This window comes from Marmota flaviventris, chromosome 11, assembly GCF_047511675.1.
Source record: "Marmota flaviventris isolate mMarFla1 chromosome 11, mMarFla1.hap1, whole genome shotgun sequence".
NCBI classification, from domain to species: Eukaryota; Metazoa; Chordata; class Mammalia; order Rodentia; family Sciuridae; genus Marmota; species Marmota flaviventris.
Window position 1 is genome coordinate 88,191,708 of NC_092508.1, and position 27,352 is coordinate 88,219,059.

General features: G+C 33.4%; 1 protein-coding gene across 1 annotated transcript in view; it reads left to right on the forward strand.

Moving 5' to 3' along the window:
• Lrp1b (LDL receptor related protein 1B) overlaps nt 1-27,352 on the forward strand; it is a 1,514,976-nt gene that overhangs the window by 459,734 nt on the left and 1,027,890 nt on the right. The gene's annotated exons all lie outside the window — the stretch shown is intronic.

A 27,352-nucleotide genomic window follows, 5' to 3' on the forward strand; every position in this document is an offset into this window, starting at 1 on the left:
TTTATTATTGTTTATCCAGGAGTGTATACTGATATTCTTTCTTCCCATCGTGTTGAACTATTGTAGAAAACAGGGAGAGCCATGGTTATCTCTATACTCCAGGAAGCTGCCACAGAATGTGTTTTCTATTTAACTGAAATTCAGTTTGATATTTTTTGAACAAAGGGGTATAATAAGCATATATATAAAGGGATATATAAGTATACATAAAAGAGTATAATAAGTCAGAATTTTGCATCTTAATCTGAATTTTAATGAGTCAATATAGCATATTGAACAGTACTTGAAATATATTTTGCCATAATATTCAGATATATCCTTAAATATGTGACTTTATTTTCCACATATGTTCAACAATTAAGAAAATTTGATAGAAAAAAATTCCAACAATTTTAAGCAATTGAATGATTTGTATAAAAGTACACAAACTATGTGTACATATGTGGGTGTATATATATATATATATATATATATATATATATATATATATATGTACATATACAATTTTGTACACATATATAAGTACACATACATATATATAAAAATCTGAGCAATTTTTGTCAAATTGAAAAAAAGTAAAATATTTTCATAAGGATACAGGTACTAGGAACTCTATTATGAAACTATTTAAAAATACAAAATACCTTCATACTGATACTGTTCATCACAATTTCTTCATAAAATGTAAGGCATTTTAGTTATATAAGTAAAATAGACTCTGAAATATGCATCTATCAATATGGTAAACACTTAGGCTAAAATTATCTGAGACAAGGGATATCTAATCTAAAAGTAGTTTATAGATCAATCAGGAATGTTTCTTGTACTTTGAATTTCTGTTTTTGATTTGAGAATTAGACTTTGAAAAATAGCCCCTTTATTCTGCCTCAGAAACGAGAATGGTAACATTGCCTTTAAGATAAGTAGTCTTGAAGAGAGAAATGACATACCTTATACCCATGAATGAAGATAAATTTCCTCAGAGGTTCTTCTGTTTCACTTGACTTGAAACGTGACATTTTGCATTTGTTTGAATGTAGGCAGATACTGCTGATAATATTTGGGCTTATTATTTTTTGGACTTAGAAATTGTTCTGCTGCCAAATAATGAAAATCCTCTTTAATGTGAAATCTTTATTTCCCAAATAAAAAAAATAATCTTCATTTCTCATAAATTTCAGAAAGTTATCACTTGTGTTTATTTTCCTACTGAGCTGCCCATACCTGTTTAGTATTTGCAGGTCTAAATATTTTAAGTCAAAGATTAGGAATTTTGCCACAGCAGAAATGAAACGAATTAGAACAATTAGTCGCATGCCTCCTCAGAATTTTACTTCACTTTTCACACTGCTTGTCAAGACTGTGGAATTTATTGTTATTCGATAGCTTCATATAACAGTAAATACCACAATGAATGAAAGTAAGGAATAGAACCGAGTGTCACCAAGGTTATGTATGAGATCAACAACTTGCTGTTCAATGAACCATTGTCTGCTATCTAAAGCACAGGTTACATTAAACATTAATAATAAGAACTAACACTTTCTGGTATTCAGAATACATAGTGGGTGTCATTTTTTAAACATCCATTCTATCATAATCACCTACTTTTTTAAATCCCCCATATCTGCTGATATTTCCTTCATGAAATAGCTAATGCTTTCTAAATACAAAGAAATATTTCCACCCAAGGTTCTGTAGATAACCTTTTTTTTTTTTTTTTTTTTTTTTCTGTTTGGCTCATGAAGTAGAAGGGAGAAGTATATTGAATGTGCATGAGCAAACACTGTGAAATCCTCCAGACCTTGGACTGAGTTCTCATTCCATCACTTGTGAACATTGAGAACTAATACAGATTAGTTAACCATACTAAGCCTTGATTTATTCATCCATAAAAATGAAAAAAAAAAACTAACTCAACTCATAGATTTGCAATGAAGATTAAATGTAAACATATATTGAGCAGTGTTTGGCACATTGTTATCATTAGTAACTGGCCCATATAAAATGAGAATAAGGAGAAATAAGCAAACAATCTCATGTATTCAGATATTCTACAAACACATGGTTACTGTTTTGTGCTTTCTATCTTAAATCTTTTAGAATCTTTAAAGCATATATATATTATATACATACACACACAAGAAATGGAATATTCTAGCACTGTATGTTTTCTGTAAAGCCAAGTCCTTTTCCTTTGCTAAGATAATTATATATTAGTAACTCATGAATGAATTCCTTAGTATTAAATATAAAATTAAAAAGTAAACACAATTAAGGATAGGTTGAAATAATGCCAGCAATAGTATAGTATATTCAAGTGTACAATTTTGTAATTTATGTGAGTTTATTATGCATCATGATAACTTTCATGCTTTTTATTTTTTAAAAACACTCACTACTACTTATATATCTTACTATTATATTTCCTTAGTGTAACTATCCAAACATTCTCCAAGTAGTAAAGGAAAACAATAGCTATTTTGTTTCCAAATTCCATGTCCAAATACAGAGATGTAAGTGGTTTGGGCATCATGAAATTCAAGGCTGTCTCTCCATTTTACAGTGAATCAAAGGCACAGAAATGTGTCACACTAGTAATCCCCATTCTTTGCGTCCACAGTAGTAAGGAGGTGGAAGGAAAAACTTCCTCTCAGAGCCATAAAAGTGACATCTCCTTTTGTTCTATCCCAATGAAGTAAATTCGGCTAGGAAAGAAAAAGTTGTAAATATATGCAAAATTTTGAATTTTGTTCATTTAATAAGCTGAAAACTAATATCATAAGTAGATAAAGTTAGAAAAAAATGAAATGTGTCTGAGGCACAAGTTCAGATCATTGAATATAGTTAGTTTTAGGGAACTGGTAGGCTATAAAAACTTTGTTTACAGGATTTTGTCTCCATCTTCATGCCCCTAGTGCAACAGGATCTATTCTCTTAATACAGTAAATACAAACAAGAGTGCATGCAAAAGTTACTTCACCTGTAATCCCAGCAGCATTGATAGGCTGAGGCAGGAGGATTGCAAGTTCAAAGCCAGCCTCAGCAAATTAGTGAGGACCTATGCAAGTTAGCAAGAAACTGTCTCTAAATAAAAAAAGTGCTGGGGATGTAGCTGAGCAGTTAAGCGCCCCTGGGTTCAATCCACCATACAAAAAAAAAAAAAAAGTTACTTTTGCTATTTTTCTCTTATGTTTCTTTCTCACTTTACTCAATGGAAGTTTTTATTATGGAAATGTATATATTTCCACTACATTTTTTTGTGAAAGAAAAAAATAATTTATTTTACGACTTTAAATTATGATTTATGTTGCCTTCTTTTTCTGATTTGATAATTAAATACACAAAAGATTTTTTTCTGTTAATTTATATAAAGTACATAGGATGGTTGCAAGCAAAAATTATAACATTTTCCTGTCTGGCTTATAATTTTATAGAAGGTTGTTTACCTGGCAACTATAGGAAAGTATTAGATCAGGGATGCAGGGGTAGAAAACTTACATGAAACTATACAGATAAAAGTTTTCTGCACTTGTGTGTATATAGTACAATATACGTGTACATTGTAATCCTTAGTCATCACACATACAAACTCATTCAAAAAGATATAACTAGATGAATAGATACGATTAAATTTTCAAAAAAATATATATAATTCAAAAGAAGGCAGAGTGTGAACAATGCAGGAAGAAAATACAAAGGGGACAAACCAAAGCCATAAGATTGTAGACCTGAATACAACTATACACATAATTATATTAAATATGAACCTATTAAATACTCTACAATTATTAAACTGGGCAAAAAACAAAACCCACTAATATGCTACCTATAAGTGAAATAAATAATAAAATGCAAATAGATTATAATTAAATTGATAGGAAAAATATATACCACATATTAAATATAGTCAAATTCTAAATGGCTAGGTATTACATAAATAGATATCTGTACAAAAAGTCCTGCCACATATACAATGAAACATTACACAACCATAAGAAAATCAGTTAACCAGGAGGATATAATCACAAGTATATTTTTGCATAATAACAGAAATGTAAAACACGGAGAGTAAAACTGGTAGAATTAAAGTTAGAAATTACACAATTACATAATCATAGGCAAATAATTTTAATGCCCTCTTATCACCAATGAATAAAAATCTAGACAAAATGACCTCATAGTTGCATAAGTTATCTCACAAAACTAAACCATATGCTGGTCCATTAAAAAGTCCTAAAAATTTTAAAATACTTTGCAGGATATATTCTCTGATCACAATGGAAAGTAATGTAAAGCCATAACAATATTTTACCAATTGGCAATGATTCTAAATGGTCCATGGATCAAGAAAAAAATCAGAAGAAAAATTCAAAAATATTTTAATGAGAAAAATAATTTGGTGAATATTGGTAAAGTTATACTTATGGGAAAACTTAGAACCTTGAAACTTTTTAAGAAAAAAAATATATATATAGCATTAAAAATCTAAATTCTCCCTTCAGATACTAGGTAAACAAAGGCAAAGGAAAGGCAGAAGTGAAGGAATGAAATAATCAACATAAAAGCAGAAATCAACAAAAAGATATAACAGAGAATATAATAAATCCAATATTTGGTCCTTTGAAAATATCAATAAAGATCAATAAAATTGATAAACTCCTAACTAAACTAGAGAAGAATAGAGGGATACAGATTTTCAGCATCAGGAAGGAAAGGGAAGTTACCACTAGAGAAATGAATCTTTGCTACCAAACATGGTTTGCTCTGACTCTTGCTATTTAGAGTAAAATAAAATAAAGCATTTATTTTCTCAGTCACACTAACCTCATATTAAGTCCTCAACAACATCATATAGCCACATTGGGCAGTGAAAGTTTGTAACATTTGCATTTTGATAAAATTTCTATTGGACAATGTTTTCTATTAAAAGAAAAAAATGAGAAATATAAATAAATAGGACAGAGGAAAGAGAACAGGGGGAGGGAGGTGTGTGTGTGTGGAATACTAGGGACTAAACTAGAGCAAATTAAATTTCATGTTTGTACGGTTATGTCAAAGTCAACCCCATCGTTTGATTTTTGACAAAATTATCAAAGAAATCCAATGTGAGAATAAAGAATCTTTCACAAACGTTGCTGGAGTAACAACATAGCTATATGGAAAATCATAAATGAAGCTCTACTATTATTTTCCATGGTATACAAAAATGATTGAATTTAGACCATCATCTGTTCATAAAAGGTAAAATCATGAAGCTTATAGAGGAAGACTTTCAATTATGCCTTGTGCTTGGGAATGTTAACAAGATTTGGGAGCAAAAATAGAGCCATTTTTCTTTTCTCATTCTTTCCAGCACTCACAGAAATTTCTCATTTTATTATTCAGTAACAATGTAACTAGTTCTCAAATTTTTGGGACCTTCCAGTCTTTCCTCCACATTGACACCATACAAATCTTTCTAAATAATTGCTTTATTCAAGATATTATAAACATTTTCAGTGGTGTCACACATTCTAGAGATTAAATCTCTTTTATTATTTTCCAGTAAAAGCTCATGCCTCTTACATATTACTGCTTAATTCATTCAATTTTTTTCTTTATTCAGACCATTATCAAGTTTCCAACCCTTGATTAATCCGCCTGTGAACCACTCTCTGATTTTCTATTGTACTGTTGAGGAAAAAAGAAAGTCATATAAATTTGGAAATTGAGATCACTGTGTATTTTTATTTTCAAACTTCACAGCTGCCCAGAAATACTTCAATGTTCCCTGACACAGCTGCATTTGTGCTTTCCACAAAGACTATTTCTAACATTTCCATTCTTTGTAACCTCCTGGTTGTGTCACCTGCTTCTTTGTTCTAGGCATATAGTTTCATCTACTCTTTCTAAGACAGTATAGAAATGAAACAATGAAATCCCCCATCATTTAGTATCATCTAAAACAATAAGGGTTCCTACAGTCATGCTATCCATATATTATTCCCTTCCTTTCTTCATGCGATGAGGCACTATTCCTTCTTTAAAAAGTGTCTCTTTGTCTTTGTTCTGGCATCCTCAGGGAATTTGCTCTGTTTTATTCTAATTTTTCCTTGATGGTTAATCCTTCTCACTCTCCTAATTCTTGGGGCTTCATTGTTAATCTTTGTAGAATTTCTAAATTCTTAAAATAAATTTAGAAGCTACATATCTGCTGATTCCTTCTAATCTATATTTTTTCACCCAAGATTCTTAGTTGTGTAATTTATGCCTTACCCTTTCTAGGTTATGAATATCTTCACATGCTATTCCTCTTTTTAGATCTTTCTTTATCCTACTTGACCTGGTACATTTCTGCATACTAGGTAAGTCTCCATTGCAATTAAATTTTCTTCTGGACATATTCTAAAACATGCATCACAGTTTCTTTTCTTTTTCTACCAAACCCTGTATTTCCCCTGTCATAACATTTCCATTTGGCATTGTAATTACTTGCTTGTCCTTATCTTTAGACCTGCAGATGCTATTAGTATAGTTACCTGTGGATAAACTGGATTAATTGAATACTGGCTAAAGAATCCAGATACCATACTAGGCATCTGAATGGAATGGAAGTCATATTTCCTTCTCTTAATGATTTAATGATCTAGTAGAGCACAAAGAAAAATTAAAACAACAATGGAAATATGAATATAGAAATATAGGAAGCCCTCAACTGACACTGGTTTAACTAAAAAAAAAATTCCATTTTACAATGGTGCAAAAGCAGTACACATTTAGTACAAACCATGCTTAGCTGTTTTGATTTTTATCTTTTCTCAAACTGATAAAAAGTGGTAAGATGCTGTTTCATGAGTAGCTTCCAGTTGGTCACATGATCACAAGGGTAAAGGAGATACTCCGGGGTGTACTTTGTTGCCAAGCTGTCATTTTTCTCACTTTCTGTAGCTTAGTAGTGTTAAATTTCTTTCAATGTATACTATTTTCAATTTAGGATGGGTTTACTAGGATGCCCCCATCATAAGTTAAGGAACACCTGTACTATACCATGGTACTTGGTCCCCCTTAACCTTTCAACTTTGTGTTCAACCACATAAACTCTTTAAACCTCTAAACCTATCAGGCATTTCTATGGGTTACGGATTGAACATATCTTACGCTTTTTCTTTATACATTTTGATCATGCTTCTGAATATTTCCAGAAATGATGGACCCTTCAACAACCATAAGTAACATTAAGAAGTTTACATTAACCAAATTTGCTCAAACTACCCTAAGCGATGATATTCTCTCCTTCCTCTGAATTTCAGCAGCAATTCAATATTAGAACCATCTGTTGATTAGAAACCATCCACTGATAATCATATATAAAGGATTGGGTGATTGTTTGAATACATAACTATCAATTTTCAAATTGAGAACTCCTAGAAGATAGGATATTATATAATTCTCTGTGTGTGTGTGTGTGTGTGTGTGTGTGTCTGTCTGTCTGTCAGCGGGGGGGGGGGGGGGGGGGCGGGTGGCGGGGGTTGACCCTCCAAAGGTCCATTATGTAGTACAATGTATCTTGCTCATGAAAGTTTCATTATAATTTACTTTTTAAAAAACTTAATGAGCTATGATATTAGTCCTACCTCTGCCCATTGTATTGAATCCCTTAGATTCATTGTTGTTCTGTTTGCTCTACAAAATATACAGCTAGTTCATCCTGAACAGTTGTAGACCAATATTTTATTTACATTCTTGATTAACTTATATATGCACCAAGAAGTGCATTAAATGCTTATACACAATGTGTTCTTTAATATTTCCAATAATACCATGAAGTGGGCATAACTGGTAACTCCATTGCCTTTTAAAAAATACACAAGGTCAAAAATAGCTTCAGTTGACTTTTTCAAGGTTATCAAACTAATAAGTAGAAGTCTGTCAGTCTCCACAACTCTAACACAATAACCACCACTCTACTTTAATTATGAATAATACACAGAGTTCTCATACCCTTGGACATCATCATGATAATCAAATGTCATTTTAAAACACTACAGACTCAAAAAATTGTACAGATATAATATACCCTTAAAAATTGAATTGTACAAATGTAACAAAATATACTTTTCAGAAAAGTAGCTGCTATTTACCAAGGTCAAACATTATATTACTTTTCTTTTCCTAAATGATTTGTAAGGTGAATATTCTTGTGATCGCATTACAGATAAGGAACCTGAGACTTAAAAACATCAGACAGCCTCTTCAGGGTAATCTCACATAGTAAGTAGCAGACTTTGGATGTGAATCAATCTATTATGAACTAGATTTTAACTACTGCACTACATTGTCTTTTGTTCTCATTATTTTGTGAATTTCAGTTTATTTAATATATCTTTATCATTATGTGAATGCATAGAATATGGATATGTTCAGGGTATTATTATGCATATTGACTGCATTGCAGATAACTCATTTAACAACGTACAGATTTCCTGTTTCTTTCTAGTATTTAAAAACCTTCAGAAACTATGATTGAATCAAATATAGATTTTTGTAACTAAAATATTATTAACACTTGGTTCATTAATTATGAGTGTTCAAATATATGACTTTCTGTTACATCAGTATTATTTTAGAGTTAGGGATTGAGATATTTACATTAGGATCATATAAAAATTTTAGCTATGACACCATTGCAACTTTTACCCAGAATTTTCCATTCTTTTCTGCAAAATCTATGTTCTGTAATTGAGACAGAATTATGGGCCCAGGTGAGATACCTAAGATCATTACATTTTTGTCACAGTCTTTCTCATGTAATAGGTAAAGCTAATAAAAACACATACTAATATAAGATAAAAACCAGCTGCATTATTTCAACCAAGGGATTGAATTCTATCAATCAACGTACCCTTTGCTGTCAGAAAAGAAAATAGGAAAGTTCTGTATGAATGAAAATAAGGCTTAGGGTAAATTAAAGTAAAAAGCTTAATCTATAAAAGGAATATACTTCTAAAATTGGGGAATATGAACTAGGAAAAGCAAACAGCATTTGATAAGGCCTGTCTAGACATTGGTATCTTGAGTATGAATATTGAATAATAAAAAATGAAATGAATAACATTATGATAAGATCAGGTAAATTCATGAAAATATAAATCAATAAGAGAGAACAAAAATTGAATACAAATATGGGAAGGACTTGTATTTGGCAAACTTTAATCAGCTGATCACTTTATCATAATGTCTACTACAAAAACTACTGTTTCTTTTCAGTCTAGGTTTATAGTAGATTTTAGACACTACTTACCTCTCTTCATTTTCTTAATAAAATCTATGTTTTATTTTTATAAAATATAACCTGTATCTTATCAAAGTTTAGAAAATGTGGAAATATTAAAAAATAACAAATTGACTAGCTAGAAATTGTTCTTGTTGTAAATTATTGCTAAAATGTTTATTTCTGACTTTAGACAAGTCAATATTAATCATTCTATCCTCAATAAAACTATAATTAAAAACTCTTTATGTTGATTGTTTTTGATAATTTTTGTTTGACTTTTAAATTCTTAACATAGCCTGTTACATGTGTTAGATCACTATTCAGAAAAAAAAAATTACGTAAAAAGGCAAATTCAAAACTATGAAGGATGAGAGCCTACTTATTTTCATCCCATGCAGGATTTCTTATATATATATATATGTGAAATCAAATAACTGACCATATGGAGAGTGTAATGTTTGCACTCATTTCATCACAGTCCTACCTTATGGAGCTATGCGGTCACGTTGGGGAAAGGCAATGTACTTTAGGGTGCGTGCACATGTCTCTCTTAGAACCCACTTAAAATTTGTAAAGGTCACACGAGGCATTAAGAAGTGGCCCAGATTCCCAAGGTCTCTTTTTAGAAGTCTAAAACTACCTGCAATCATGGTTTTTCTTCACTTAAAAGGATTCACACTTGCTTACTGGGGTTTTTACTGCCAAATTGTGTAAAAGCACCCATCAACAGCAGTGGCAGAGAAAAGGGATTTAGTTCTGAAAGCTTACAGCCACAGTAGATAAGTAAAATATTTATAAAAAGGTCGTTTTCTATTGGTTTAGTGTCCAGTTTACTGTGAGACTTTTTCTTCATAATTTTTTTTTTTAAAGCATCTATTCTATTGCCCCTACCACTGAAAACTCCATGCTATTCAAAGTGAGGTTCTTAATCATCAGCATCAGCCTCTGCTGGAAACTTGTTAGAAATGCAGAATCTCAGGAAGCATCCCAGACTTTCTAAATCAATGCCTGCATTTTAACAAATTCCCTAGGTGTTTTGCTCCATACCACATTAAGTCCCAATAGATAAGGTCTCAATCTGTGTTGTTTTCTGGAGGACATGTCAGTGATGGCTCTGACTGGATGCCCTTAATAACTTCTTACACTAAGTCCCTCTTATTTATGGTTATTACAATTGAAGCTTTAATTTATTGATATCATTAGATTATATCCTCAGTAGACTACCATAACAAGGATGAAATTTAATTTGCTTTTGCTCATCGTAGTAAATCTTGCAGTGTATTGAATATACTATTGTAAACAATCAGTATTAATAGGTATTTCATAAATGCGTGAATAAATGAAGCTTACTTGACAGTTAACAAAAATGTCTTTTTACCACCACAGAAGGTTGGTTCTAACTTTAAAACAAAAATAACTTTCAGGTTTAAGTGCCATCATTTTCATTACCATACACACCAAACATTTATTGAGTGACTAATATAAGAAAAACATTGCAATGGAAGTTTAAATATGTAATGATCTAGATGATTCAGAGACTCACAATATGGTAGAGGTGTCGGTATTTTCTCATGAGAAGACAAATGATAATGCAGAGCTCAAGTATACTAGAAAAAGTAAAGGAATGAATTGACATCCTATTTAAGGACAGCTTTTGTCCATATTTCAAAAAAAGGAATGAAGTAAGATAAAAATGCACTTTTAATTCAGCGCTGCTTATGACATATTTCATGTGTTACACAGTTAAGACACTCAAGGAACCAGAAAGGTCCAGCACTTGTTCTTGGAATGCTTTCATTCAATTGTTTTCTAATTGGTGACACACCAAACAAATCACTTTTTATTATACTAGTGACAAATTGAAGTGTTATAGAAGGAAATTTACTCTTTGAATAACCACTTCTTTATCATCAATCTTTGGATAATTTCCAAAAAACCAAACATCCACTGGCAAAGAGGATTTACTTTAAGACGTACTGTTAGAGTAATTTTAGGAACTACATTTGGATTTCTAATATGCATACTCCTGACATGCCTTGGATTTTCCTAATACATGAGATATTGTGTAGAATTATGTGCATGAAAAATTTAATTTTTCCCATCTTTTAAAACTTGGTTCTTATTACCATATTTTTACAAGACACCTGTGTTCCAAAAAATTGTTAATTTTAAATGGCCTATTTATTTACAAATGATAGAAATTATGAAATATTTACAAAAAGTATTCCTGACCAAATTAATCAGAGCTCTTAAAAAATCATTCATCTGTGAGCTAATTTAAAGAATTTTTTTGTAGATATGTAAGTATGTCCCTTTCCTGTAAGAAAACCAAACCAAGTGTTTTCTTCCAGTTCCACTCTTAGCCTATGAAGGTCTCATGTGGCTAAGAAAATTAAGAGAAATTAACAGAACTCAGTATACATCAAAGTACTGGCCAGAGATACATGGTAGGAAGGAAATGAAATTAGGATACTACATTGACTTCTTTTTTGCTCTAAGAAGATGAATAGAAGACCAGCTCAGGCAAGTGTTGATCTGATGTCCTTAAGAATTGAAGGTATTGAGTTATGAAGTCTTCTTGTTCTTGGGATACAGATACTGTCAAACTCCTATCTGAAGAACTAATCTTCAAGGTTCTGTTGCCTATTCTAAACAGTTGAATGCTAGGTGACAAAAATGTAAAAGAGTGAAGAGGACATCACTCTCCTTTATTTTTTAGGATAATGTTACACTTTCCTTCCTTTCTGTGATTAAGATTGTAGACTTAGGCAACTGAAACTCTGTTTGCTTTCCCAGAAAAATGGCAAAATATTTAATTGATCATTGGTTAATTAATTTAAAAATTAAAGACCAAAGTGACCACTCCTTTAAAGTAACACAATACAAATGGAATCCAAAGACTTACTGTGTAGTTGATTCCTGTATATAAAAATGCATGTCTTTACTGGGCCTGAGGCAAGGAACCCAGAACACCACTGGGCTCTACCTAGAACACAACAGAGTCTTTAGGATCTTTCTTTTTCTTCCTCCTCCTCCTCCTCCTCCTCCTCCTCCTCCTCCTCCTCCTCCTCCTCCTCTTCCTCCTCCTCCTCCTCTTCCTCCTCCTCCTCCTCCTTCTTCTTCTTTTTGTCTAATTTGTTTTATATATATATCAGCAGAATGCATTGCAATTCATATTACACGAATAGAGCACAATTTTTCATATCTCTGGTTGTACACAGTAGTCACACCATTCGTTTCTTCATACATGTACTTGGTGTAATGATATCCGTCTCATTCCACCATATTTCCTACCCACATGGCCCCTCCTTTCCCCTCCCTCTACTTTGATCTATCTAGAGTTCATATAATTCTTTCATGCACCCTACCAACCACTTTATGAATCAGAAAAAAACATTCAGCATTTGGTTTTTTGAGATTGGCTAACTTCACTTTCCATTATATTCTTTAGCTCCATCCATTTAGGTACCTGCAAATGCCATGATTGTATTCTCTTTGAATGCTAAGTAATATTCCATTGTGTATATATACCATATTTTCTTTATCCATTTATCTACAGAAGGGAATCTAGGTTGGTTCCACAGTTCATCTATTGTGAATTGTGCTGCTATAAACATTGATGTGACTGTGTTCCTTTAGTATGCTATTTTTAAGTCCTTTGGTATAAACCAAGGAATGGGATAGCTTGGTCAAATGGTGGTTCAGTTTCCATACTTCCAAGAAATCTATATAAAGCTTTCCATATTGGCTGCAGCGATTTGCAGTCCCACTAGCAATGTATGAGTGTACCTTTTCCCCCCACATCCTCTCCAACACTCATTGTTACTTGTATTCTTAAAAACTACCATTCTGACTGGAGTGAGATGAAATCTTAGTGTAGTTCTAATTTGCATTTCTCTAATTGCTAATGATGTTGAACATTTTTTCATATATTTATTGACTTATTGTATATCATCTTATGAGAAGTGCCTGTTCAGTTCCTTGACCCATTTATTAACTGGATTATTATTTTTTTTGGTGCTAAGATATTTTAGTTCTTTACATATCATAGAGATTAGTGCTCTATCTGATGTGCGTATGGTAAAAATTTTCTCCGATTCTGTAGGCTCTCAATTGACCTCACTGATTGTTTCTTTTGCTGAGAAAAAGCTTTTTAGTTTGAATCCATCCCATTTATTGATTCTTGATATTAAGTCTTGTAATACAGGAGTCTTATTAAGGAAGTTGGGGCCTAATCATACATGATGGAGATTTGGGCCTACATTTTCTTCTAATAGATGCAGTGTCTCTTGTTTAATTACTAGGTTCTTGATTCAGTTTGAGTTGAGTTTTGTGCATGGTGAGAGAGGTTTAATTTCATTTTGTTGCATATGAATTCCAGTTTTTCCAGCACCATTTGTTGAAGAGTCTGTCTTTTCTACAATGTATGTTTTTGGCATATGATAAATGTAATTATGTGTCCTCTAGTATTCTGTACCATTGGTCTACCAGTCTATTTTGGTGCCAATACCATGCTGGTTTTGGTACGATTGCTCTGTAGTATTGTTTAAGTTATGGTATAGTGATGCCACCTGCTTCACACTCTTGCTAAGGATTTCCTTACCTTTCTGAGTCTCTTATTTTTTCAGATGAATTTCATGACTGCTTTTTCTGTAGAATGTCATTGGGATTTTGATCGGAGTTGCATTGAATTTGTATAGTGCTTTTGGTAGTATGGTCATTTTGACAAAATTAATTCTGTCTATCCAAGAACAAGGTAGACCTTTCCATCTTCTAAGGTCTTCTTTAATTTCTTTCTTTAGCGTACTGCTAGTCTATGTCTTTTGATTGGTGAGTTTTTGTTATATTGGTCTTTCACCTCTTTCATTAAGTTGATTCCAAAGTATTTTAGTTTTTTGAGGCTATTGAAAATGAGGTAGTTTTCCTCATTTCCCTTTCAGAGGATTAGTCACTGATTTATAGAAATGCCTTTGATTCATGGATATTGATTTTGTATTCTGCTACTTTGCTGAATTTATTTAATAGTTCTAGAAGTTTTCTGGTGGAATTTTTTTTGGCTCTTCTAGGTATAGAATCATATTGTTGGCAAATAATTCTAATTTGAGTTCTTCTTCTCCCATCATATCCCCTTAATTTCTTTCATCTAATTGCTATAGCCAGTGTTTCAAGAACTATGTTAAACAGAAGTGGAAAAAGAGGGCATCCCTGTCTTGTTCCAGTTTTTAGAGGGAATCCTTTCAACTTTTCTCCATTTAGAATAATGTTGGCCTGGGGTTTAGCATGGATATCTTTTATGATGTTGAGATATGTTCCTGTTATCCCTAGTTTTTCTAGAGATTTGAACATGATTGGTGCTATATTTTGTTGAAAGCTTTTTCTGCATCTATTGAGATGATCATATGGTTCTTATCTTTAAGTCTATTAATGTGAGGAATTACATTTATTGATTTCCATATGTTTAACCAAATTTGCATCCCTGGGATGAACCCCACTTGATCATGGTGCAGAATTTTTTTGATATGTTTTTGTATTTGCCAGAATTTTATTGAGAATTTTTGCATCGATGTTCTTTAGTATTATTGGTCTGAAGTTTTCTTCCTTTGATGTGTCATTGCCTGGTTTTGAAATCAGGATGATATTGGCCTCATAGAATGAGTTTGGAAGTACTACCCTTTTTCTATTTCCTGAAATAAATTGAGGAGTACTGGTATTAGTTCTTCTTTAAAGGTCTTGTAGTATTCAGTGTGTGCCCATCTAGTCCTGGGCTTTTCTTGATTGATAGGCTTCTGATGGCATTTTCTATTTCATCACTTAAAATTAATCTGTTTAAATTGTGTATATCATCCTGATTCAATTTAGGAAAATCATATGATTCTAGAAATTTTTCCATGCCTTTTATTTTTTTTTTATTTTATTGGAGTACAGTTTTCAAAATAATTTCTAATTATCTTCTGTATTTCTGTACTTTCTGTTGTGATAGTTCCTTTTTAATCACACATGTTAGTAATTTGAGTCTGTCAATTTTATTTATTTTTTTCAAAGAACCAACTTTTTGTTTTGTCAACTTTTAAAAATTATTTATTTTGTTTTAATTTCATTGATTTCAGTTTTGATTTTCATTATTTTCTGTTTTCTACTGCTTTGATGTTGATTTGTTCTTATTTTTCTAGGACTTTGATATGTAATGTTATTATTTATTTGTTGACTTTTTCTTCTTTTATGGAATGAACTCCATGCAATCAACTTTCCTCTTAGTACTGCCTTCATAGTGTCCCAGAGATGTCAATATGTTGTATCAGTGTTCTCATTCACCTCTAAGATTTTTTTTTATCTCCTCCTTGATGTCTTTTGCAACCCATTGTTCATTTAATAGCATATTATTTAGTCTTCAGGTGTTGGAGTAGGTTTATTTCTTATTTTATCATTCATTTCTAATTTCATTCCATTATGATCTGATAGAATACATAGTAGTATCTCTAATTTTTTATATTTGCTAAGAGTTGCTTTGTGGCATAATATATGGTCTATTTTAGAGAAGGATCCATGTGCTGCTGAGAAGAAAGTGTATTTGCTCATTAAAGGATGAAATAGTCTATATATGTTAGTTAAGTCTAAGTTACTAATTGTATTATTGAGTTCTATAGTTTATTTAGCTTTTGTTTGGATGATCTATACAGTGGTGAAAGAGGTGTGTTAAAGTCACCCAGAATTATTGTATTGTGGTATATTTGACTCTTGAACTTGAGAAGAGTTTGAATATAGATGCTGCATTTGGGGAAGCATATATATTTTTTATTGTTATGTCTTATTGATAAATGTTTCTCTTAACCAGTGTGAAATATCCTTATTTATTCCTTTTGATTAACATTGGCTTGAAGTTTACTTTATTTGATATGGGAATGGAAACCCCTGCTTGCTTCTGCAGTCCATGTGAGTGGTATAATTTTTTCCAATCTTTCACTTGCAGTCTGCGGATGTCTTATCCTATGAGATGAGTCTCTAGGAGACAGCATATTGTTGGGTCTTTTTTTTAAAATCCAATCTGTCAGTCTAAGTCTTTTGATTAGTGAGTTTAGGCCATTGACATTCAGGGTTATTACTGAGACATGATTTGTAATTCCAGCCATTTTTGTTTATTTGGTATTTTTAACTTGACTTGGTTTCTCCTTTGAATAGTTTTTCCTTTAGTGTAATACCTCCCTTTGCTGATTTTCATTCTTGTTTTTAATTTCCTCTCCATGGAATATTTTGCAGAGGATGTTCTCTAGTACAACTAGTTCTTTCTATTTGTAAATTCTTTTACTTTTTGTTTACCATGGAAGGTTTTTATTTCATCATCAAATCTAAAGCTTAGTTCTGATGGATATAACATTCTCGGTTGGCATCCATTTTCTTTCAGAGCTTGGTATATGTTGTTTCATGATCTCCTGGCTTTGAGGGTCTGGGTTGAAAAATCTGCTGAGATATGAATTGGTCTCCTCCTATATGTGATCTGACTTCTCTCTTGCAGCCTTTAAGATTCTATCCTTATTCTGTATGCTAGGCATTTTCCTTATAATGTACCTTGGTGTAGATCTGTTGTAATTTTGTACATTTGGTATCCTGTAAGCCTCTTGTATTTGATTTTCCAATTTATTCTTCATGTCTGGGAAATTTTCTGATATTATCTCAATGAAGAGATTGTGCATTCTTTTGGTTGGAAACTCTGTGCCTTCCTCTATTCCAATAACTTTTAGATTTAGTCTTTTGATGATTTCCCTTAATTCTTGGATGTTCTGCTCATGATTTCTTACTATCTTCACTGTGTCTTCAACTCTATTTTCTAGATTGCATACTTTGTCATCATTATGTGACGTTCTGTCTTTCAAGTAATCTAGTCTGTTGGTTATGCTTTCTTATTAATTTTTTTTATTTGGTTTATTGTTTCCTTCATTTCAAGGATTTCTAATTTTTTTTCTAGAATCTCTATCTCTTTCTTGAAGTAATCTTCTGCTACCTGTATTTACTCCCTTATCTCTTTGTTGGTGTGATCAATAAATGCCTGTATTTGCTCATTCTTTAATTCACAGATCATTTTAATTATGAACGTTCTGAACTCCTTCTCTGACATTTCATCAACATCACTGTCCATGAGTTCTGTTATTATAGTATCCTGGTTTGTTTGGGGGTCTTGGCTCCCTTGTTTTTTCATGTTGTCTATGTGATTTGCTTTCTCTTGCAGTGTGGATCTGAGGTATTACAGTTTCTAACCTATAATCTTGTAGTATCTGTGCAGATTATCTGTATCTCACCTTGGTGTTGGGCTTCCAGACCCAGCTGGTGTCCCAGAATGAATTCTACTGCAACTATATGTGATGGCTATAATAGCAGGAGGTAACTGGAGATGATAGTGGGGGTGCCCCAAGATGGATGCAACATTTTTCAGAGATGGGGCTGAAATAGTGGGCCTTACACTGGCTTTGTGATGCCTGCTCCAAGATGCAGCTGCTTCTAGGCCCTGTCTGTTGTCCCAAGGTAGAGTCTGCTGTGTGGGGAAGGTTATGGGGATGGCTGCAGTGTCTCAAGATGGAAGTAGGTTAGGCCTGGGTTCCCAGGTGGGGTGGACCCAGGCTTATTCTGGGTCTGGGCTCCCATGCAGGTCACCAGAGGGGCCTGAGCTCTGGGGGATCTGCAGGTGGAGGATGAGGCCGATGAATTCAATCCCTGGTACCAAAAGGGAAAAAAAAAAAAAAGTTGTGGTATGAATTGACAGATGTAGGCAACAATCACTCTTTTTGGTTCTTTTAGTTTTTTTCTTTTTTTCTGTAGAAATACAAACTATACAAATTAATGTGATTTACTTTGATGTTTCCACACATTGTATCACATATTGCTTGTGTCTATCTATCTGTCTTCTAACCATCTCTAAACCATAGCACCTTTCCCAGATCCTGGTAATCCCTCTTTTTCTTTTAGGTTGACTTTTTTCTTCTTGTTTTTCTCTTATTTGCTATTTTTAGGATTCACATATGTAAAAGAACAAATGATATTTGTCTTTCTATAGCTGCCTTATTTTATTTAATATGTCCTCAAATCCACATATTTAAATTCTTTATTGATTTTTTAAAAAATAAGTGACAGCAGAATGCATTACAATTCCTATTCCAAGATTTCCAAGGAATCTCCTTACTGCTTTCCATATTATCTGTACCAATTTGCAGTTCCACCAGCAATGTATGAGTGTACCTTTTCCCCCACATGCTCGCCAACACTTACTGTTGTTTGTCTTCATAATAGCTGCCATTCTGACTGGAGTGAGATGATATAAGAGTAGTTTTGATTTGCATTTCTCTAATTGCTAGAGTTGATGAACATTTTTTCATATATTTGTTGATTGATTGTATATCCTCTTCTGAGAAGTGTCTGTTCAGGTTCTTGGCCCATTTGTTGATTGGGTTATTTGTTTTTTTTTTTTGGTGCTTAGCTTTTTGAGTTTTTTATATACCATAGAGATTAGTGCTCTATCTGATGTGTGAGGGATAAAAATTTGCTCCCAGGATGCAGGCTCTCTATTCACCTCACTGATTATTATTTTTTTTTTGCTGAGAAGAAACTTTTTAGTTTGAGTCCATCCCATTTATTGATTCTTGGTTTTAATCCAATTCCATCAAAACCCCAATTGCATTTTTCCTCATAGAAATAGAAAAAACAGTCATGAAATTCATCTGGAAAAATAAAAAGACTCAGAATAGTTAAGAAATCCTTAGCAGGAAGAGTGAAGCAGGTGGCATCACTATACCAAACATTAAACTATATTTCAGAGCAATATTAACAAAAACAGCGTGGTATTGGCACCAAAACAGACTGATAGACCAATGGTACAGAATAGAGAACACAGAGACTAACTCTCAAAATTACAATTATCTTATATTAGATAAAGGTGCCAAAAACATGCATTGAAGAAAAGATAGCCTCTTCAACAAATAGTGCTGGGAAAACTGGAAATCCATATGCAACAAAATGAAATTAAACCCTCATCTCTCACCATGCAAAAAATTTAACTGAAAATGGATCAAGAATCTAGAAATTAAACCAGAGACTCTGCTTCTAATAGAAGAAAAAGTAGGCCCTAATCTTCATCATGTGGGATTAGGCCCCAACTTCCTTAGTAAGACTCCTATAGCACAAGAATGAAAACCATGTTTGTTGTTGTTGTTGTTTGTTTGTTTGCTGCAAAGGACAGAATTCCATTCTTCTTTGTGACTGAATAATACTTCATTGCTTACATATAACATATTTTCATTATCCATTCATCTGTTGACAGGCATTTAGTCTGATTCCCAATCTTAGCTATTGTGAAGAGCATCTCAGTGAACATGAGCACACAGCTCTTTCTTTGTATGCTGACTTTGTTTACTTTGTGTATATAGCCAGGAGAGGAATAATTGCATCATTGGTAGTTTTCTTGTTTTTTTTTTTTTTTTTTTTTAAGTTTTTAAGAACCTGAATACTGTTTTCCATAGTGGCTATACTAATTTACATTCAAAATGACTGTTTGCAAGCCTTCTTTATTGCATCTCATTGTAATTTTATTTGTTTTTCCTGGATGGCTAATGATATTGGGAATTCTTTTGTTCATTTATTGGCCATTTGTATTTCAAGGTAACTTTTCAGGACTAAGCACATCTCTTCCTTCCATTTCTAGAGGTTTCTCTTGCCTCTTCAGAGCTCTGAACCATAGTCCTTTAGGAAGACTTCCCTATATTTCTGCGTTTGTAGAGTATATATAGTGAGACAAAGAAATGAAAATAATGGATAGCTGAGATTTTTATAAGTTTGTCTCATGCTCAGAAATCAACATGAAATTTCTTACTGTAGTGCTTTCATTTTTAGTACAATATTTTTTCATGATTATCAAGAAGTATGGATTGTATTAAACTTACATGTCATTAAAATGTCCCATAAGGCTACTCTTTTCCCTTCTGGATGTTTTGAGTGTCTATGTAGTTTGCCTTTCAATATGCAAATTAATGTAATCTGCCCTAGTGGGTAGCAATTGTGGCTAATATACTAATCTCTTTCTTAATTGTCTTTCTGTCAGCACTGCTCCTCAGTAGTAATTGGATTGTGTGATCTTCTCTTTGGGTGGAAACTTTTTCCTTATATTTTCCTCTCTGGTTGTCACAGGCCTTCCCAATCAGATCTAAGTATATGGATTAAAAAACAAAACACACACCCACACAAACAAAACAAAACAAAACAAAAAACACACAAAATAAACAAAGCCAAACAACCATAACAATAGGCCCACCTTAATATATTTCCTGATTATATAGCTGATTATGTTTCATTCCCAAAAGTTAGATTTGACTGTGGCTTTACTGTCTAATTAATAATCACAGCCTGGAGCTATATTATTAAGTGTTGTCTCAACAGTATTCACAATCACACTGAAGGCAAGGAAAAGATGAAGCAATTAAAATACCTATGGAAGACAGTGAGTAGAAGTTAGTAAGAGGGTTTTTGTCCAAAAATATAAAACTTTTCCAAATAAATACTTTTGATTTATGAAATTTCTCAGGAAAAAAAACTAACAAGTATAAACATGTTTGCATTGATTATCTGTAAAGACATTCTAGAGATGCCATCTGCTTCATAGTTTTAATCATTCTGAAATTAAAATAATATGACTTAAAATATTTCTTTAAAGAAAAATAGCCACCTGCCTCATTCTACCTCATCCATGATTTCTACTCCCCAAGAATAGACCACTTTTAGCTTTCTTCTGTTTTCTCATCTGCATATTTAAGCAATATGATTCTTACAATTGTATTTCTTGATTTTTTTTTTTTTTTGATACTAGGGATTGAACCATGGGGGGGGGGAGTTTACCATTGAGTCACATCCCTAGCCCTATTTATTTTTTTTATTTTGAGACATGGTCTCACTAGGTTGTTTACAGCTTCACTAAGTTGCTGAGACTGGCTTTGAACTTGCAATCCTCCTGCCTCAGCCACCCAAACTGCTGGGATTACAGGTGTGTGCCACAATGCCCTGCCTGTGTTTCTTGATTTTTCAGATTTATGTACTTCCATCTAGCTTCCCACTGAAAGATTACTTCTGTTTACATAGAAATTTTCTCTTAACCCACTATATGCATTCTTTGAAAATTGTCAAATCACAGTTTTTGTTTATATTAACTTTTCATCATTGTATTATGCTTATTCTTCCAAGATAAATCATGTAATATGCTGTGAAGAAATTTCTTTTCTAAACCTTCTATTCATCTTCTCCAATTCAGACTGGCTACATAAGTGGTGTCTCACGACTTCCCTCCACCAGCCTTCTAGTAATTTTTCTTTTAATGTCTTGGCTGCTTTGTCTTCTAGATCAGTGGTCTTTTTCTAAGTTTACTTTATTGGTTCTGTATTGGTGCTTCTATGTGAGCTTCTTCAGAAAAGTTGCTTGGGTGATAAATGTTGCCAGGCTTATGTTTTTGAAAATATCTTTATTCTGTTCTCTCCATTGCCAAGAAATAAAGGATGGAAGTAATTATCTATTAGAATTTAAGCTATTGCTTTACTACATTCTGAGTTCCACTTCTACTACTGAAGTTGTGCTGTTGTTAACTCTAATCTTTTGCAGGTTATTTTTCTGATAATAGTTTTGTTGGAATATAATTTACATTCTATACCATTCACTCACCTGCAATATAAAATCTAGTGATTTTTGGCATACTCATAGAGTGGTGCAACTATCATCACATCCTATTTACAATTTTTAATACAAAAAATTACTCCTTCATTCATTCTTAGTGACTCCCAATATCTCCCCAATTCCCCCAGCATAGGCAACTGCCATTCTCCACTGCATAATTATTGATTTTACTATTCTGAACAATTCGTACAAGTGGGATCATGAACTTTATAGTCTTCTGTGACTGGCTTCTTTGATGAACATAATGCTTTCACACTTTGCCCAAGTTGTAGCTTATATTAGCATTTCATTCCTTTTGATTGCCAAATAACCTTCTGTTGCATAGATGTTCTTCATTTGGTTTACCCATTCATTATTGAAAGATGCTCAAATTGTTTCTAGTTTGGAGATGTTACTCAGAATGCTGATATGTATAAACATTTGTAAAGTTTATGTGTGTTCTCCTTTCTCTTTGGTGTACGTCTAAAGGTAGCCTTGCTGGGACAAATGGTGATTTTATACCTGACTTTTTGAGAAATTGACAAAGCAGTTTCCAAAGTATCTAGATCATTTTTATTTTCACTGGAGTTCAGGATTTAGCTCATCCTCACCAAAACATGTCATTATGTCTACCATGATTATAACCATCATAGTAAGTATACAAAGAAGAATTCCATTGTGATGTTCATGTATACTTGCCTAATGAACACAGATGTTGATTATCCATTCACGTGGCTCTCTTGAACTTAAGACACAATGGTTTACTCCAATATTTCTTTAAGATTTTACCATTTTAACTCTTATGCTTAGGCCTAGGATTCAGTTTGAGTTAATTTTTCCTATGGTATACAGAAGATTCCAACTTCACTGTTTTTTAATGTGAACTTCCAGTTAGCCTAATGCCGTATTGATTTTTTTATTTTATTTTATTTTATTTTTTTTTTTTTTAATTTTTTATTGTTGGCTGTTCAAAACATTACATAGTTCTTGATATATCATATTTCACAATTTGATTCAAGTGGGTTATGAGCTCCCATTTTTACCCCATATACAGATTGCAGAATCACGTCAGTTACACATCCATTGATTTACATATTGCCATACTAGTGTCTGTTGTATTCTGCTGTCTTTCCTATCCTCTACTATCCCCCCTCCCCTCCCCTCCCCTCCCCTCCCCTCTTCTCTCTCTGCCCCCTTTACTGACATTCGTTTGTCCCCCTTGTATTATTTTTCCCCTTCCCCTCACTTCCTCTTGTATGTACTTTTGTATACCTCTGAGGGTCTCCTTCCATTTCCATGCATTTTCCCTTCTCTCTCCCTTTCCCTCCCACCTCTCATCCCTGTTTAATGTTAATCTTCTTCTCATGCTCTTCGACCCTACTCTGTTCTTAGCTACTCTCCTTATATCAAAGAAGACATTAGACATTTGTTTTTTAGGGATTGGCTAGCTTCACTTAGCATAATCTGCTCTAATGCCATCCATTTCCCTGTAAATTCTATGATTTTGTCATTTTTTAATGCAGAGTAATACTCCATTGTGTATAAATGCCACATTTTTTTTATCCATTCATCCATTGAAGGGCATCTAGGTTGGTTCCACAGTCTAGCTATTGTGAATTGTGCTGCTATGAACATCGATGTAGCAGTGTCCCTGTAGCATGCTCTTTTTAGGTCTTTAGGGAATAGACCGAGAAGGGGAATAGCTGGGTCAAATGGTGGCTCCATTCCCAGCTTTCCAAGAAATCTCCATACTGCTTTCCAAATTGGCTGCACCAATTTGCAGTCCCACCAGCAATGTACAAGTGTACCCTTTTCCCCACATCCTCGCCAGCACTTGTTGTTGTTTGACTTCATAATGGCTGCCAATCTAACTGGAGTGAGATGGTATCTTAGGGTGGTTTTGATTTGCATTTCTCTGACTGCTAGAGATGGTGAGCATTTTTTCATGTACTTGTTGATTGACTGTATGTCCTCCTCTGAGAAGTGTCTGTTCAGGTCCTTGGCCCATTTGTTGATTGGGTTGTTTGTTCTCTTATTGTCTAATTTTTTGAGCTCTTTGTATACTCTGGATATTAGGGCTCTATCTGAGGTGTGAGGAGTAAAGATTTGTTCCCAGGATGTAGGCTCTCTATTTACCTCTCTTATTGTATCTTTTGCTGAGAAAAAACTTTTTAGTTTGAGTAAGTCCCATTTGTTGATTCTAGTTATTAACTTTTGTGCTATGGGTGTCCTATTGAGGAATTTGGAGCCCGACCCCACCGACTGTAGATCGTAGCCAACTTTCTCTTCTATCAGACGGCGCGTCTCTGATTTGATATCAAGCTCCTTGATCCATTTTGAATTAACTTTTGTGCATGGCGAGAGAAAGGGATTCAGTTTCATTTTGTTGCATATGGATTTCCAGTTTTCCCAGCACCATTTGTTGAAGATGCTATCCTTCCTCCATTGCATGCTTTTAGACCCTTTATCAAATATAAGATAGTTGTAGTTTTGTGGATTGGTTTCTGTGTCCTCTATTCTGTACCATTGGTCCACCCGCCTGTTTTGGTACCAGTACCATGCTGTTTTTGTTACTATTGCTCTGTAATATAGTTTGAAGTCTGGTATCGCTATACCGCCTGATTCACACTTCCTGCTTAGCATTGTTTTTGCTATTCTGGGTCTTTTATTTTTCCATATGAATTTCATGATTGCTTTCTCTATTTCTACAAGAAATGCCGTTGGGATTTTGATTGGCATTGCATTAAACCTATAGAGAACTTTTGGTAATATCGCCATTTTGATGATGTTAGTTCTGCCTATCCATGAACAGGGTATATTTTTCCAACTTCTAAGATCTTCTTCTATTTCTCTCTTAAGGGTTCTGTAGTTTTCATTGTATAAGTCTTTCACCTCTTTTGTTAGGTTGATTCCCAAGTATTTTATTTTTTTTGAAGATATTGTGAATGGAGTGGTTGTCCTCATTTCCATTTCAGAGGATTTGTCGCTGATATACAGGAATGCCTTTGATTTATGCGTGTTGATTTTATATCCTGCCACTTTGCTGAATTCATTTATTAGCTCTAATAGTTTCTTTGTAGACCCTTTTGGGTCTGCTAGGTATAGAATCATGTCATCTGCAAATAGTGATAATTTAAGTTCTTCTTTTCCTATTTTGATGCCTTTAATTTCTTTCGTCTGTCTAATTGCTCTGGCCAGTGTTTCGAGAACTATGTTGAACAGAAGTGGTGAGAGAGGGCATCCCTGTCTTGTTCCAGATTTTAGAGGGAATGCCTTCAATTTTTCTCCATTCAGAATGATGCTAGCCTGAGGCTTAGCATAGATTGCTTTTACAATATTGAGGTATGTTCCTGTTATCCCTAGTTTTTCTAGAGTTTTGAACATAAAGGGATGCTGTACTTTGTCGAATGCTTTTTCCGCATCTATCGAGATGATCATATGGTTCTTATTTTTAAGTCTATTGATGTGGTGAATAACATTTATTGATTTCCTTATATTGAACCAGCCTTGCATCCCAGGGATGAATCCTACTTGATCATGGTGCACAATTTTTTTGATGTGCCTTTGTATCCGAGTGGCCAGAATTTTATTGAGGATTTTTGCATCTAGGTTCATTAGAGATATTGGTCTGTAGTTTTCTTTCTTTGAAGTGTCTTTGTCTGGTTTAGGTATCAGGGTGATGTTGGCCTCGTAGAATGAATTTGGAAGTTCTCCCTCTTTTTCTATTTCCCGAAGTAGCTTGAAAAGTATTGGTATTAGTTCCTCTTTAAAGGTTTTGTAAAACTCTGCTGTATACCCATCCGGTCCTGGGCTTTTCTTAGTTGGTAGTCTTTTGATGGTTTCTTCTATTTCCTCAATTGATATTGGTCTGTTTAGGTTGTCTATATCCTCCTGACTCAATCTGGGCAGATCATATGACTTAAGAAATTTATCTATGCCTTCACTATCTTCTAATTTATTGGAGTATAAGGATTCAAAATAATTTTTGATTATCTTCTGTATTTCTGAAGTGTCTGTTGTGATATTGCCTCTTTCATCCCGTATGTTAGTGATTTGAGTTCTCTCTCTTCTTCTCTTCGCTAGCATGGCTAAGGGTCTGTCGATTTTGTTTATTTTTTCAAAGAACCAACTTTTAGTTTTGTCAATTTTTTCAATTGTTTCTTTTGTTTCGATTTCATTGATTTCAGCTCTGATTTTAATTATTTCTTGCCTTCTACTTCTTTTGCTGTTGTTTTGCTCTTCTTTTTCTAGGATTTTGAGATGAAGTATGAGATCATTTATTTGTTGGTTTTTTCTTTTTTTAAGGAATGAACTCCAAGCAATGAATTTTCCTCTTAGAACTGCTTTCAATGTGTCCCATAGATTCCGATATGTTGTGTCTGTGTTTTCATTAATCTCTAAGAATTTTTTAATTTCCTCCTTGATGTCTTCTATAACCCATTGATCATTCAGTAACCTATTGTTCATTCTCCAAGTGATATATTCTTTTCCCTTCCTTCTTTTATCGTTGATTTTCAGTTCCATTCCATTATGATCAGATAGGATGCATGGTATTATCTCTACTCCTTTGTATTGTCTAAGAGTTTCCCTGTGACATAATATATGATCTATTTTTGAGAAGGATCCATGTGCTGCTGAGAAAAAAGTGTAACTGTTTGATGTTGGGTGGTATATTCTATATATGTCAATTAAATCTAGGTTATTAATTGTGTTATTGAGTTCTATAGTTTCCTTATTCAACTTTTGTTTGGAAGATCTGTCCAGTGGTGAGAGAGGTGTGTTGAAGTCTCCCATGATTATTGTATGGTGGTCTATTAGACTCTTGAACTTGAGAAGAGTTTGTTTGATGAACATAGCTGCACCATTGTTTGGGGCATATATATTTATGATTGTTATGTCTTGTTGGTGTATGGTTCCCTTGAGCAGTATGTAGTGTCCCTCTTTATCCCTTTTGATTAACTTTGGCTTAAAATCTATTTTATTTGATATGAGTATGGATACTCCTGCTTGTTTCCGAAGTCCATATGAGTGATATGATTTTTCCCAACCTTTCACCTTCAGCCTATGTATGTCTTTTCCTATCAAATGCGTCTCCTGTAGGCAGCATATCGTTGGGTCTTGTTTTGTGATCCATTCTACTAGCCTGTGTCTCTTAATTGGTGAGTTTAAGCCATTAACATTTAGGGTTATTATTGAGATATGGGTTGTTCTTCCAGCCATATTTGTTTATTTATGTTACTAAACATGGTTTGTTTTCCACTTTGATTATTTTCCCCCCTTTAGTGTCCTACCTCCCACTGTTGGTTTTCATTGTTATTTTCCATTTCCTCTTCCTGTAATGTTTTGCCAAGGATGTTTTGAAGAGATGGTTTTCTAGCTGCAAATTCTTTTAACTTTTGTTTATCGTGGAAGGTTTTAATT